General features: G+C 43.8%; 1 non-coding gene across 1 annotated transcript; it reads left to right on the forward strand.

Moving 5' to 3' along the window:
- The first annotated feature begins 16,460 nt into the window (after positions 1-16,460).
- Positions 16,461-16,534, forward strand: Trnat-ugu (transfer RNA threonine (anticodon UGU)). Its single transcript has one exon. It is a non-coding gene; the product is annotated as a tRNA-Thr (tRNA).
- The last annotated feature ends 246 nt before the right edge of the window (positions 16,535-16,780 follow it).

A 16,780-nucleotide genomic window follows, 5' to 3' on the forward strand; every position in this document is an offset into this window, starting at 1 on the left:
ATTTCATTTTTGTTCCACCGTGTAATTTCTGTGTCGGTGCACTCCCTCAGAATTCACAGGATGGAGAATCATCCACAGGATATCGCGGGTAAGGAATCGGGAAAACGTATAACGTAATAAAAAGCTATGATTATGTGACCGGTATTACACTATAATATTTCTTTGTCGAAGCTTATACGTCAAATATTTATGTCAAAGAAATGTGACAGTGTAATACGGAACTTTGTCAGATCTCTCCTTTCGTCAAAGAAATATCATCAAATCTGGAGCCATGTCGTGGATATGATCATAAAAGTCGTTCGTCTTCTGTTCACTGCAATGTGAAATGTAGCCGCTTTGGGGCGCTGGCATCGCTACAGTTATTTGACGTCTCCGTAGTGTGTTTGTAAACATAGCTACAATGTTGGTACCAGTGATTATTGGGACTCTCTTTAAATAACCTTGCTTCGACTTTGGTGGAAGGGGGGGGGGGGGGAGGGGTGTATGAGCAAGGGGCCCAATGCATCGTGTGCTGATAGGCATGTGGGATATGCTGCAAGGACTTCATATCCATAGCCGTAGTTACAGCCATCCACCTCTATATCTGGAAATATCCAGGCAGCTTTTCAGCACTCAGGAGTAGAGGTGGTGGTCAAAGGCTAAACTAAAAACTGCTTTGTCTATTTTTGGACTCTGGATGCCACAAATTAAGAAGCACTTCATCTGTTTCGTACTTGTTCTTAACTTTGTAGTTGTTGGAACACTAATTCTATTAATTAAATTATCCAAAATTAAAAATAATTCTTGTTGCCCATATAGTGTACTAGATATTTATTTACCTTCAATTATTCCCCCCTCAGAGATTTATAAATCGCTTCAGCCTTTCTGAAATTATTTTGGTTGATTTTCAATGTGGTATTCCAGTGCTACTGGAGTAGCACAGGGTTCAGTCTTGGGTCCCTTATTGTTCTTAATATATATTAATGACTTGCCACTCTATATTCATGAAGATGCAAAGATAATTCGTTTTGCTGATGATACAAGTTTAGTAATCGCACCCAAAAAGCAAGAAATTGTAAATAACATCTTTCAGAAAATTATTAAGTGGTTTTCTGCAAATGGACTCGCATTAAATTTTGTGGAAACATAGTTTATACAATTCTGCGCAGTAAATGGCATAACAACATTGATAAATATAGATTATATAATGAACAGAAGTCTGATGCTAAGGCAGAATATTCAAAATTTCTTGGTGTGTGTATTGAAAAGAAATTGAATTGGAAGGAACACATCGATGATGTGCTGAAACGGGTACGTTCAGCTACTTATGCTATTAGGGTTATTGCAAATTTAGTGATAAACGTATCAGTATATTAGCCTACTATGCCTATTTTCACTCATTACTTTCATATGTCATCTTATTTTGGGGCAATTCGTCATTAAGAGAGAAAATATTCATTGCACAAAAGCGCTTAGTCAGAATAATAGCTGGAGTCCACCCAAGATCACCTTGCAGACGTTTATTTAAGGAAATTGGGATATTCACAATACTTTCGCAATACATAAATTTAGTTATGAAATTTGTCATTCATAAGCCATCCCAATTCAAAAATAACAGCGAAGTGCATAGCTCCAACAGTAGAAAAAAGTATGATCCTCACTATTCTGGATTAAATCTCACTTTGGCACATAAAGGGGTGAATTACGCTGCTACAAAAATCTTTAGTCATTTGCCAAATATCATTAAAAGTCTGAAAGATAACCAACCAACATTTAAAAGCAAATTAAAAGAACTTCTGAATGACAGCTCTTTCTAGTCAGTCGATGAATTTTTAAATATGAAATAGTAAGTCTAAAAAAAATAAAAGAAAGAATATTAATTGTTTTGCACAAAGAAAGCTTATGTTAAAGTGACACGTTCCACATCATTACCAAATGTCGTATTCATGATCTATGGAACAAGGATTAATGTAGGTGCGTGTATATATATATATATATCTATCTTCTGTATCAAGAAATCATAGTGTCACGGTGAGCCTGTCTTCTGCACATATAGCATTTCTGAAGTAAATATGCCGTTTTGTGTTATGAGAAGCCACTTTACTGAGCAAGTACTGAAATGCCCTCTCATCCAATCGTAAGTAATTTATATAAGACTTGACGTCATCGACTTGAAGCTCTCGTAACAAATTTTGCTGAATGCTTCTATTATCTCGACATAATACCCATGGTTCACCCAAGTATCTTTCCTTTTTTCCCTCCGCTTTTCTTCCGAATGCACGCACAATGCAAGTGTGATGAAAGCAACAGCAGCGCATAATAACAAGTAGTTGCTGTCCGCCGTCCTGAAATTTGTCAAAAAATATGAGGAGAGTGCGATGCCCCTTTTTAACGCCACTTCAAAGATCCTTGTCAAAGAAATGTGACGAATATTTGATCATATTTCTTTGTCAAAGGAATATGATACTGTAGCACCTGCCTATAAACGTAAAAGCAAATTATAACCATTGTGTCAACGACTTCCCAACTTTTTCGGGTAAATTACGTCATTCACACATAATAAGGCAAGGAGAAAACATTTATACGTTGATCTGACGCTGAGACGGTATTAATGTCAACGAAAATATGTTATTCTTAAGTAGAAATAATCAGCAAGTCGAGAAGATGGAGAATGATAGGCTCACAAACGCTGCTCTGTTCTAGGCGTTTATAGGAAAGAAAGATGTGTGAATACCAAGGAAGAGATGGAACGAAACGTTGTGGAGACGGAACTGGCAATAGCGCAAACCTTGAGGTGAAAAAAGAAGAATCATTCACTTAGAATGTACCATGTTATTTGTACATCTTCTTGCCAGAGGAATAATCATTCTTCTCCAGCAACTGAAGCTGTCGAAGGTCATTTTTCTCACTTCTATAGTGCCACTGATAAAGGAAATAAGGACGTAAGTTAACGATGTTATACCGTATTAGATTAGGAACAGACTACAGCCATATCACGTTACACAACATACGTGGAAAAAATCATACGTCAAGATAGCAAATTTTCTTTATTGATTACCGATTTCAGTTGATTGTCGAGCCATCCTCAGATCAATCTAGAATGTTCTTCAGTGTGTCACACACATTACATATCGGCGCATTTTTAGAGATAAGTCGGCCTAGTTAAATAAAAAATCCTGAACTGAATAGCTCAGTTGTTTATGATGATTTAAACCGTTGATCACTAATCAAATGTTGGTACTGTGTCTATTTCGCCACATACATGTACATATGTGACGATGTATAATGAGTGTCACATGCTGAAAGACATTTTAGATTGATCTGAAGATGGCTTGGTAATGAGTCAAAACCGGCAATCAGTTAAGAAAATTTCCGATCTTAATGTACAATTCTTATTCACACACACGCTTTAAATCAACAGATCGCTTATCTCCCCCCATCGACAATATCAATGAATATCATATTATGGTAGACGCTTCTGGACTATCGCAGCAGCGGACTTCTAAGAAAATCGTTTAGCTGCGAAAGCATTTTCTACGCGGGACTGTCACAGGTGTAAAGAGCAAGGAAATCTGCACGTGGCCGCCGACGATGACGCGTCACGTACTACGTGGAGACGTGCAGGCACTTGGGACGTGGCCAGGGAGACTCCATAGGCGAGTGCGTGGGCGTAGCAGTGGCATCGGGGGGGGGGGGGGGGGGAGGAGAGGACGGCAGGAAGAGGCAAGAGGCGCTCGCGGAGACTCGCAAACACCTGCCGCGAATACCTCGGTCCGAAGTGTCACTGAACTCGTCTTCCTGCAAGGAAACTTACGCATGAAATTGTTGATCATCGCGTAGCAACGTCGTAGACTTAGCTACTTCAGTCTCGCCGGCAGGAATCTTGTTGTGATCTGCTCACAGTTATTCAAATTTTGGAACTGTGTCTTACTCAGAAATAATTCTCTTTCCTTCACCGTCCCTCCTTCTACCTCCAACATGAATCTTTAATCTCAAGCACAGGAACATATACCCTCAAACTAACTTACCCATAAAGGGACAGTGAGCATTGGGAATAAAACGAAAATTGCGCATTCCTAATGGAGATGGGTTCCCACTGCCTTTCTTTTACCCGGTTTTTGTTTTTGGAGTGGTCAGTCCTCTGACTGGTTTGATGCGACGCGCAACGAATTCCTCTTCTGAGTCAGTCTCTTCACCTCACATTAGCACTTACACGCAACCTGCCAAATTATTTGTTGGATACATTTGAATTTTCTTCTTTGCCTACAGTTTTTACACCCAATAGTATCCTCCAGTACCATGAAAGTTATTCCCCGACGTCATAATACATTCCCTATTATCCTGTCCCTTCTTGTCACTGTTCTCTTAATGTTCCTTTACTCGCCGATTCTGCAGAGAACCTCCTCATTCGTGAAAAGTCTTTTTTCTATAGTAACACATTTCAAAAGCTTCGATTATCTTCTTTTCCGGCTTGTCCACAGTCCATGATTCTCTTCCATATGATACTTTGCTCCAAATGAACTCGCTCAGAAATTTCTCAAGATAATGCTGACTTCTTTTTGTCAGGAATGCCCTTTTCCGTGTGCCTCTCTGTTTAAGATAGCTGAATTCCTTAATTTCCTCTACTTTGTGGTCACATATTTTTATGTTAGGTTCTCCCTATTCTAATTTCTCCTACTCCTTACTACTTTCATCTTTCTTCCGCTTGTCCTCAGTCTGTATTCTGTACTCATTAGACTGCTCAATCCATTCGACAGGTCCTGTAATTGTTCTTCAGTTTCTCTGATAGTAATTCAATCAGCGAATCTTATCGTTGATAACTGTTCACCCTAAATTTTATCCAGTCCAGTCCAGAACAATAGTGGAGACATATTTCAATGCTGTCTTACACCATTTGTAATCGGAGCGCTTCCTTTTTGGTCTTTCAGTCCTATCGTTCCCTCTAGGTTTCTGTACATGTTGCACATTTCTCGTCTTTCCCTGTAACTTAATCCTATTTATCTCCAATTTTGAACATCTTGGGCGATTTCACATTGTCGAGCCCTTTTTTCTAGACTGACACATCCTGTGAGCGTATCTTGATTTTTTCAGTCTTGCTTCCATTAGCAAGTGCAACTTCTGAACGTTATCGAACATATCCTCACTTTTCCTTTCCATTCTTGTGTATATTATTCTTGTTAGGAACATTGGTGCGTGCGATATCAGGTTGATCCTTTGACAATTCTCGCATTTATCTACCATTGCTGTGTTAAAAATTGTGTGCGTTATATTTTTCCAAAACTCCGATGCAGTGTCTCCATTCTCATTCTTTCTACTGCGAAGAATTGTTACATAAGCCTTCCCACTTATTTCACTTCAGGTCTTCCAAATCACGGTTAAACTCTAATATTTCGTCCCCTATATATTCTATATCGAATACCGTTCTTTTTGTATCACGCCATCGGACAATTCCTCCCCTTCACCGAGGTTTTTAATGTACTCTTTCCACAAATCCCCTCTTCGTGTAACAGCGGAATTACCGTTGCACCTTAATGTTGATGCTCTTGCTTTTAAATCTACGGAAGGTTGTTTGACTTTTCTGTGTGATGAACTGTCTTTTCGACGACCATTTCTTTTGCGAGCTCTTCACATTTTTCCTGCAGCCCTTTCGTCTTGGTTTCCTTATACTTCTTATTTATTTCATTCCTCAGTGACTCATATTGCTGAATTCCTGTCGTCTTTTCCAGAGCTTTCTTGCAGTTCATTCTTTCGTCAATCAATTTTCTATTTCTATTACCCAAGATATTTCCAATTGCCTTCCTTGTATCTACATTTATGAGTCTGGCATCTGTGATTGCTCTTTTTAGATATTCCATCCCTCTTCACTGAATTACCTATTGTGGTATTGACCATCACAGTATGTATAACCCTGGGAAACTGAAAATAAATCTTACAATTGCTCGTCATTTCAGCATACCACATCTTTCCACATTGAGTATTCTGAACGGTTCTCTTAAACATCAGTTTATTCTTCATTATTACTAAACTTTGATGAAATACATGAGTTTGGAACCTCCGTCTTTCCATGATGTAATCTAGCTGGAAATTTTCCGTGTCTTCATGTCCTTTACAAATATGCCTCTTCCTCAGGTGGTTTTTGAATAGTGTATGCGCTACAACTAGCTGCAATTTATCGCAGAACTCAAGTAGTCTTTCGTCTCTCCCATTCCTACAACTGGGGCCATATTCTACTAAGTCTCAAGTATTTTCATTTTTCTACATCGAATTGTTGACTGCGAGGACTGCCGTTGTTAATCCAATCGTGTTGTTGTGCATAAATGTAGAATGAAATAAGGGAGGGGGTGCAATCCGTTGTCAGCACATAGCTCACTCTTCTCGGATAGTACAGAGGAGAACGCCGAATTTACAGTCACTATCTGATCTCAAAAGTTACATATCTCAATTTAAAGAGATTTTGTGGAATGGTTCTGTTATGAAAACAGACACCTACGCAACGTGTGGTTGTGGGGACTAAAAGCAACCACCACTAGTGCCTTTCGTGCGGCAGAGGGTGGGGGGGGGGGGGGATGAGGGCGCAAGACACTGAATACTGGTAACAAAAACATGCATCACACAACTATAGCGTGTGTTTTGCTGTCACGGCTATGGTGGCTTGGACAATCATGATGGACAAACATGAAGAATAGAATATAACATACGCCACAGATATCTCACATATAGGCAGTGAGCAGCAGTTAGTGAGTGAAGGACAAGACTACCAGCCACAGTAGCTTTCCCTCCACTTGCCAAAAGAAGAGAGAAAACCAGTATGTCAATGGTCATCTGGCACAATGTCCTCATTCGATAGTAAGTGGTCAAAGTCAACTCAGAACTTCCGCTCTCCTGCACAAAAACCCACATTTGTCCTATTCTTCCCACAATGTATGTTCCATTGTATCCCTACATTTTGCTTTGTCTTTCTTTATGAATTAATTGTTATATATTCTGATGTTTTATCATAGATGTATGTTTCATACGTAAATGTAATAGTTCATACTCACTGATAAACAATTTTGGAGGGAAGGAACTTTAGGGTATAACAAGGTCATTAGAGACGGAGCACATTTTCGGAACGTGCGGGGAGGAAATTGGCCATTCCCTTCCAAAGGCATTTGCTCAGTATTTCGCTGGAACGATTTAGGAAAATAAAGGAAAACCTGTATCTGGATGGCGCGTCGCGGATTTGAACCGTCGACCTCCCTAAAGCGAGTCCATTATGCTAACCACTGCGCTCTCTCGCTGGGTAATAAACAGTTTAGCTTTCCTACTTCCAATTACGGTAAATTATCATTAATATGTTATATGAATTGAGCTGTGTGCTGCTCGCGTTGGTAGGTTGGCATCGTGCAATAGGGTTAGTGCCGTCTCATTTTCTTTTTCTGTTTACTGGCGCCACTACTTTTGCTAGCGTTGTCTGTCCGCAAGTGGCAGTAGCAGCGTTTATCGATATCTAGTACCTGTACCATCTTTGTAAGGGCGTGAAGTGTTTTTCCGGCTCGGGTTTGTGTGGTAGTTCGGTTGGGACAGAGCAGGAGAGGTCAGCGCGCGGACATGCTGGGACCACTGGTGGCCGGATCGAGAGGCTGTAGTTGCGAGTAGTTGAGAACCTCATTGTCCACCGGACCCAGGACGTTGAGTTGAGTGAACATTAATCCAGTAGTGAAACCTCCACTATTTTCTGATCACGCCGTTTGTTTGTGTGTTGCTGCTCGTAGAGTCGCCGTGAGGTGAACAGCAACAAGTGGAGCGTGTCGAGTTGGCGGAATCTATTAGCCGTTTTCTAGTGCCTGTTATAAGTTTTTAAATCTTGTGTTATTATTGATGAAGTGCAACCAGTGGTATTTTACTGCCTAGTGGCCACTAATGCCCCAGTTACCTGTCCTGGAAGTTAGCGTATTTTTGCGGCAGTGTACTTTTCCTCGTCTTGCTGACGCTGTCTGGCATAACGTGTAGTTCGACAACCTCCCTGATTGCAACGTGGATTGTGGTTTCTTTGGTCTACCTTGGTTGTAGTAGTTCCTTCTGTCTTTCGATGTTTTAAACACCGGATTCTGAAGGCGCAGTGCTGTCTGTCACTTCGCCTTCGCTTGAATTATTCCATCGTTGTACTGGTAATAAAACATTAGGTTCATGTGGTAAGAGGATTGATCGCCGTTTAAACTGTCCCTAGTTTGAGTTGCCATCCTGTTAGGGGAGCATAACTCATGGCTGACTGTGTCACTGCTACGCAGCTGTAGGGACTTTCCTCAGATCGATGCTTGGAGCACTGTCTGTGGTTCACTCCCTTCTTTATTTCGTCTGATTGCGTCAACTGTTTAAAAATAATATTTTGTTTAAATTATTTCTGTTTGCTTGTGGCCTTCAGCTGACAAATAATTTGAATTCTTCTTAATAAAGCCTTCAGCCGTCAGTGTAGCTTGTGTTAGTCAATTTTTTAATGATTGTTTTAAAAATTATTTTGGTATTTTTAACAAGTAATTGTCTTCCTCATTTGTAATTCAGGCCTTCAGCCATTGATTGTCCTGAAGTATTGCTCGTGGTCTACAGCTGACCATTAATATGAATTCTTTCTTAATAAGGCCGTCCGCCGTCAGTGTAGCTTAAGTTGGAGTCAATCCTTTTTAAATGATTGTTTTTAAAAAAATTATTTCCTTAAATAAAGTGTATGCGTTTACTACGCAACCAACGGTAAGTGATTTGGCCCCGTCCACACCTCTTACTGCTTTCACCAAGTCCCACGTGTCAGTGGTTTCAGAATGAAATTTTCACTCTGCGGAGGAGTGTGCGCTGATGTGAAACTTCCTGGCAGATTAAAACTGTGTTCCAGACCGGGACTCGAAGTCGGGACCTTTGCCTTTCGCGGGAAAGTGCTCTACCAATTTTATTTTTTTTGAGAGATAGTGGACCGGTGGGGGCTCAGGAGGCAAAGTGGGCAGGGGTCGAAACCCTAAGCCTGGCCACAGCCACAGTGTCCCCCTCACCATCACAGAGCTTGTGGACACAGGAATGTGGGAGACACAGGAATCAACAGAAGTGGAAGGCGTTATTACTGTTTACTTATTTGCATTTTGTTTTTGTAAGATTCGCTATTATTATGAAATTATGTTTACCAAACATCAGCGACAGAGAAAAATACAAATTCTGGGTAAAGAATGAAAAGGAAAAGGAAAAGAAAAAAGAAATAAAATACGCGCAAAATACGCGCAATCTACGATGCGTTCTCCCATCCGAGGTAGAATCGTTCATAGGCGCCTTCAATACAGACACCGCCAGGGGGGAGGGCTAAGTGTCCTCAGCTCCAGGTACCCTCCAAGTTACTGGAGGTCTAACAAAGACCCGTTGAAGATAGTTAGCAAATAATTTTAGGTAACGCGGCGTGTTTTCGGGAGCTGCATGGGCTGTTCGTAAATAGGTCCAGAAGTCGAGGCGGGATTTAGGTCCCGTGATCAATTTGAGGACTACTGGAATCTCAGAGCCGGAGCGAAAGAGGAGGAGGCCATCAGCATATACCCAATAGCGAAAATTTTGTTGGCGAAGGGTGAGGCCAGAGAGCTTGGTTGTCAAGCCCCCAATGAGTGGCTCAAGGGAAATGGCACACAGGAGGATAGTGAGGGAGCATGCTTGCCGTATGAAACTGCAGGTGGGTACCGACCCTGCTAAACGTCCATTGACTTGGACACGTGAACTGGCACTGTTGTAAAGACGCTGGAGGACGTCGTGGAACGGGAAGGGGGAGGGGGGGGGGAGGAATGATGTCTGAGGGCCACCACCGAAAACAGAAAACGATGGCGCACTTTGGCGAAGGCACTATCGATGTCTATAGCGACCGCCGCTGCACGGAGTCTGTAGGCCGCCGCCATCGCAATTAAGTCGCGGCATTCCCCTGTGGCAGTCTGTATGTTAACCTGTCCCCCAGGCGTCGTCTGCTCTGGCAAGAGGATATGAGGGAGAATTTTTCGGAGATGTATTGCCAGTCAGCGAGCGAAAATCTTGTCAACTTGCTGTATCTGGGATTCACAGTCATAAAAAAATTTTTGAAGGACATATTTACGTCAGTGACTGTTATAAGTTTTTATTACATTATTGCAATTTCTGCCTTAGGGCATTATCAGGTGCTGATATTATGGCTCTAAGCCATGTCAACGCAATGTAAGCATACAAATGTGTCAGCTTACATTACATTGACATGGCTTAAAGCCATAATTTCAGCACTTGATAATGGCCTAAGGCCGAGTGAACTTCCTTCAGAAGGGCGAAATCAGTATCAGAAGCCTAGAACGTCTCCTGCATAAGGTGGATTTTCACTGAGCCATGGCTGGCTCGCGCTAATACCATTTTTTCTTTTGGGCAATTTGTCAACATAGAGGTGCGTCCTATTCCTCCTTCAGTTACTGTCTGAACTATTTGCTCACTTGCCTCCGTCACTGGCAGCAACAGCGTTTATCGATACTAGGACTAGCGTAACTTCTTTGGTGTGGCAGTTATATTTCCTGGCCATGGTATGTGTGTGGAAGTTGGTCGGTTGTGATGGAGCAGTGAGGAAGTCTCTGCGGGGTGTGATCAGGCCGGGCCGCTGGCGGCGTGCACGCGCTGTCGGAGTTGTGTGGCACTAGCTGCGACAACTGCTAAGTTCGTCGCCCACCGCACCTGCATACTGGAGTTGAGTAATCAGTGAACCCGTCATGAAAGCTCAACCGTTGTGACATATCTTCATTGATTGCTGGTTGTTGCATCCTGGCCTGTCCCTGCAAGCAGCAACGTGATGGTGTGTGAGTCGGCAAAATTTTGCAGCCGTCTCCCTGTATGCTGTTTAACCTATGAAATGATTATAATTTATCAGTGAAGTGCACCAGCGGTATCTTCTGCCTTGTGGCCGGTAACGTTCCGGTTACCTGCCCTGGTCTTAACATAGTTCAGCGGAAGTGTGTTTACCTCGCCGTGTTGATGCTGTATGCCACGGCATGCAGTTCGACCGCTTGGTGTCGTTCTCTTTTTCTCTTTGAGTGTTTGTGCCTTGACTGTGTTTATACGCCAATTATCAAGAAAATGGCTCTGAGCACTATGGGACTTAACATCTGTGGTCATCAGTCCCCTAGAACTTAGAACTACTTAAACCTAACTAACCTAAGGACATCACACACATCCATGCCCGAGGCAGGATTCGAACCTGCGACCGTAGCAGTCGCGCGGTTCCGGACTGAGCGCCTTAACCGCTAGACCACCGCGGCCGGCCAATTATCAAGACATCACTGCTGCGATCACGTCTTCGCTGATACCTTTGGTTGTCGTGCTGTTGGTTGGGTGGAAGGGAATTGATTAGGTGGTTGGTTGGTTCGTCAGCCGTCCGTAGGTCGTGTTACAAGCCGATTATTTAGTGTTGCGCTTGGCTGTCTGTCTCACCTAAACTATTGTTATAGTTTCCTCCCCAGGCCGACCCTTGGAACACTTCTGAGCACCACTGTTTTTTGTTTGTGATTATCATTTTATTTGGTGGCAGGTACTGTGCCAGGCCTTCAGCCGTGTTTTAATATTGTCTGTTTTACGTTTAGTATACGGCTTTCAGCCGAACTTCATAATGACTTGAAGATTAGGCCTTCAGCTGTGTTTCATTTAAAATTCTTGTAGCTCTGTATTTAGGCCTTCAGCCGCGTTTGTTTCAGAATCTGTGGCTTTAATATGTAAATCCTTGCCTGTAAGGCCTTCAACCGCTTTCTGAAAATGTTTATCTTAAGATTGTATTTAATTATTCTTGAGTAAATGTTTGGGCCTTCAGCCGACAAGATACTTGAAGTTTTCTTAATATGTTTTTCTATTTTACTGTGTAAAATCTTATCTTTAAAGCCTCTCCTTTATTATGTAAGAACATTTTTATTGCTTTTTCAGCTGAAGAATTAACTTGAATTTTTCTTAATTTGGCCTCTAGCCGGAATTTGTAAATGCTTGGCTTTTAAAGAATTTCCTTAGCTGATCTGAAATATTATTTCGGCCTTTAGCCGAGAAGATATTGTAATTTTGCTCAACTTAGGCCTTCAGCCATTGCTCTAAATCCTGGTGTTTTAAAAGCAATCATTAAAACTTACTCTGGAGAAGTTACTTGGGCCCTCAGTCGTGAATTGATCTTCGTTGTTTTAAAGAGAAAACTGTGCATTTATTTGAGCAATAAAGTTGTGTATGCTCTTGTCTAGCTAACAGTAATTGACCGTGGCCCCTTTCCACAACCTGATCCGCTCTGTCCTGTGAAATTAGATTTCATTCACCCTGGAACGGATGTTGTTGGTGTTGATGCTTGTTTTCCGGTAGGTCTGGAGGCGGACTGCTGGAGGCTGGTCCACTCTAGCGTCAGCGCAAGGGCGTGGGCGTTACGGCGGAACGTTATCCCGCTCGCCCGCAGGTGATTCTGGGGAGGCGGGCACCTGTGCACCTTCCATTTTGCCTGCAGGATAAGATGTAATGGTTCGTGGAGTAGTGTCGGTTGTGCTATGTCCATTAAATAGTTTAGCGCTGACAGCCCGGTGGATGTCTCTACGCTCACGTCGTCTTCGTCGGCAGTAGCGGATTTGGGGGCGTCGTGCGAGTCAACAGCTGCGTCATCCTCGACTTGCAACGTCTCCTATTGGCCGGAAGCACCGCGGCGACTTTTCTTGCGAGGTTTTGGAGAACGTTGTTTCCTAATGGGACTTTCCGTGTCCGACTACGGAAGGGAGTCGCGTCGCTCTGATACGAACGCCGAAGTAGGGAGGATGAGCGAGTCGATCTCCATCGTGTTGGGTCAGCGGTCGGTCTTGTGGGCACCACCGCAGCGGCGTCGATGACGGCCGAGGCGGCTGGCCGCCCGAGCCGCTCTCCGTACGGGTTTGGTTGGGCTCGTTTGTGGCGTCATTTGTGGCGTCGGGGCGGCGCTGCAAAGCGGTAGGAGAATCAAGAGCAGCGGCGCAGGTCATAGGTAGCATCGTACGTTGCGACGAGGGTGGTCCTTCGGCAGCTGGAAATTGCGTAAAACGCCGTTGTAGGCATTAGGATCTAAGGTGGCCTTCTTTGCTGCAGCCGGAGCAAGTCCGAGGCTGTCCGTCATATACAATTATTTCACGGCATCCGCCGATCTCTAAGTGGGACGGGACGTGGCTTCGGAGATCAATGGTGACCTTGCCGGACGCCGTTTATGACGGGATATGTCCGAAACTGTCTACTTATCCTCAGTATTTCCGTGGGCTGTGCCGTATGGTCGGAGTGCCGCGACGACTTTCTCTGCAGGAAGTTCGAATGGCAATTCAAAAATACGTATTGTACGCGTACCTATGCCCGCGTGGTCGACGGTTACCTCCCCCACATTGCCATCAGGATGACGGAAGCGCAGCCCCAGTTTGTTCTTACGTAGGATGCGTTCGAACGCAGCGTTGATAATGATTTTAACATAGACCGTGATTCTCACGATCGACAAATGTATTCCGATAGTATCGATCGCCGGTATCTTCAGTTCCTCTCGCAGAAATCGCTCCACCTCGAGTGCTTTTGGTTGGGCGTAATCGTTGCAGAAAATAAATCGGAGGGTAGATTTACGGTAACGGTTCGCCATGTATTGTAGACGGTAAGCCGGCACTTAAGCAACGGCCAACAGAATGTAAACAAGGCGAACTTGCGCTCCGCACATAGAAAACACGGACGCGTCCGCTCTGTTGCCCTACGAAAGGCAGACTGGCGAGCTAGCGAAGCACGACTCACGCCACGTCCTCAAAGCTTTACATCCGCCAGCACCTCGTCTCCTACCTTCCAGATTTCACAGACGCTGTCCTGCGAAACTAGCAGAACTACCACTCCTAGAAGAAAAGATGTTGCGGAGACATCGCTTAGCCACAGCCTGGATGATGTTTCCAGAACGAAATTTGCACTCTGCAGCTGAGTATGCGCTGGTATGAAACTTCCTGGCTGGAGAACTACTGTGAAGTTTGGAAGCTAGGAGACGAGGTACTGGCTGAAGTAAAGCTGTGAGGACCGGTCGTGAGTCGTGCTTGGCTAGCTCATATGGTACAGCACTTGCCCGCGAAAGGCGACGGTCCCGAGGTCGAGTCTCGGTCCGTCACACAGTTTTAATCTGTCAGGAAGTTTCAATATGCTACAAGCTCTTTCTGCATAAACTTTCAATTGTATCACCTCTTGAGACTATCCTCCAGTACATTTGTATTTTTTATTTTGTTGAGGTTGTCAGTTTAATTGTTGTATAGGCTAATTAGGGTATTGTATTCAATTGCTACATCTACATCTTTTCTGCTGAGTGCAGTATTTTGCTCATGTGGTCCTTGTCCTCTTACGCCACATCCTAGCAGACACACACACACACACACACACACACACACACACACACACACACACACACAGAGTTCTTACTTGCAGTGTTCAATGTTAAATGTTGATGTTTGCTGGTACGTTTCCTTACATTTTTTAACCTTTAACAGAATCGATTTTGTTACTATTGCGCTTTTATGCCGTGATTGTACGGCACAGTTCAAGTTCCGCCTCGCTCGGCAGGTAGCGGAAAGACTGGAGGAGGCTGCCCGCCGCAGCATGGGGGCGCATCGGTTATCGAAGGAGCCGCGAATAACGGTACCGGTGTCAACAAACAAACAAACGAGCGGCCGCGGCATACGGGGGGGTGACACAGCAGCCGGAACTTTGGAGCGAGTGCTTTGGAAGACTGCCGGCGGCTGGCGGCTAGCGGCAAACTGCGGTGCCGAATGCGTGGCGGACGCACCGGCTTGGTGTTGACCTGGTGCCCGGCAGTGCACGGCGGTGACTCGACTACCGCTGGTGTGCCCCGTACCGAGGGCTTTCCGAGCATACCTTACAGTGCGCAAAAACAGTTCCTTACTGCTAGTTACGCGCTCCTTTCTCGCCGATGTTCCGTTTAAAAGAGTGAAGCTGTACTCTTGAGATTGTGCACCATACTGCTGACTATTTACTCATAGGCACTACCGCTAGCACAAACTTACGTTGCTTAAATCGATCACTTCTTAGCAACTTAAGTTTTGGAGAAGTCTGACGCTGGTTAATTTTGGCACCGCAGAAACATTGTACAATAAGTGCCAGATTCTTGGGGTGAAGGGCAGCACGATCTTTCCTCATTTGGTGTCCAGCTGTTTTAGTTTCTTGTTATGAGCTTTCCGCTTGTTATTATGTTAGAGTATAATGACTTTTCTGGAGACTAGAAATCTTCTCTGTAGGAGTCAGCATGGGTTTCGAAAAAGACGATCGTGTGAAACCCAGCTCACGCTATTCGTCCGCGAGACTCAGAGGGCCATAGACACGGGATCCCGGGTAGACGCCGTGTTTCTTGACTTCCGCAAGGCGTTCGATACAGTTCCCCGCAGTCGTTTATTGAAGAAAGTAAGAGCATATGGTCTATCTGACCAATTGTGTGATTGGATTGAAGAGTTCCTAGATAACAGAACGCAGCATGTCATTCTCAATGGATAGAAGTCTTCCGAAGTAAGAGTGATTTCAGGTGTGCCGCAGGGGAGTGTCGTAGGACCGTTGCTATTCACAATATACATAAATGACCTTGTGGATAACATCGGAAGTTCACTGAGGCTTTTTACGGATGATGCTGTAGAATATCGAGAGGTTGTAACAATGGAAAATAGTCCTGAAATGCAGGAAGATCTGCAACGAATTGACATATGGTGCAGGGAATGGCAATTGAATCTCAATGTAGACAAGTGCAATGTGCTGCGAATACACAGAAAGAAAGATCCTTTATCATTTAGCTACAATATAGCAGGTCAGCAACTGGAAGCAGTTAATTCCATAAATTATCTGGGAGTAGGCATTAGGAGTGATTTAAAATGGAATGATCATATAACGTTAATCGTCGGTAAAGCAGACGCCGGACTGAGATTCATTGGAGAAATCCTAAGGAAATACAAAGGAAGTAGGTTACAGTACACTTGTTCGCCCACTGCTTGTATATTGCTCACCAGTGTGGGATCCGTACCAGATAGGGTTGATAGAAGAGATAGAGAAGATCCAACGGAGAGCAGCGCGCTTCGTTAAGGGATCATTCAGTAATCGTGAAAGCGTTACGGTGATGATGGATAAACTTCAGAGGAAGACTTTGCAGGAGAGACGCTCAGTAGCTCGGTACGGGCTTTTGTTGAAGTTTCGAGAACATACCTTCACCTAGGAGTCAAGCAGTATATTGCTCCCTCCTACGTATACCTCGCGAAGAGACCATCAGGTTAAAATCAGAGAGATTAGAGCCCACACAGAAGCATACCGACAATCTTTATATATATATATATATATATATATATATATATATATATATATATAAACATGGAATCTGTTCTTTCGGGGGTACTACGAATGTAGTGCGGGACAATACGTTGAGAATGTGGGTTTCGCTGGAGGCGTGCCAGAGATAAATCCCTGCAGTCGCGCTATGCTCTGTGTCCTCGGTGGCTCAGATGGATAGAGCGTCTGCCATGTAAGCAGGAGATCCCGGGTTCGAGTCCCGGTCGGGGCACACATTTTCATCTGTCTCCGTTGCATGTCGACGGCTGTAAGCAGCTAAGGGTGTTGCTTTCATTGTAATATCAATCTTTCTTTCCACGAACAATACGAGACTGGAATAGAAGGGAGAACCGATAGAGGTACGTAAAGTACCCTCCGCTTGCGGAGTATGGATGTAGATGTAGATTATTCCATAATGTTAGTTGACAGACGTGTGTTCAGTAAAAAAGAGTTTCAGTTCTTGAATGAGTTATTGTGT

This window comes from Schistocerca serialis, chromosome 8 (assembly GCF_023864345.2).
Source record: "Schistocerca serialis cubense isolate TAMUIC-IGC-003099 chromosome 8, iqSchSeri2.2, whole genome shotgun sequence".
Classification (NCBI taxonomy): Eukaryota; Metazoa; Arthropoda; class Insecta; order Orthoptera; family Acrididae; genus Schistocerca; species Schistocerca serialis.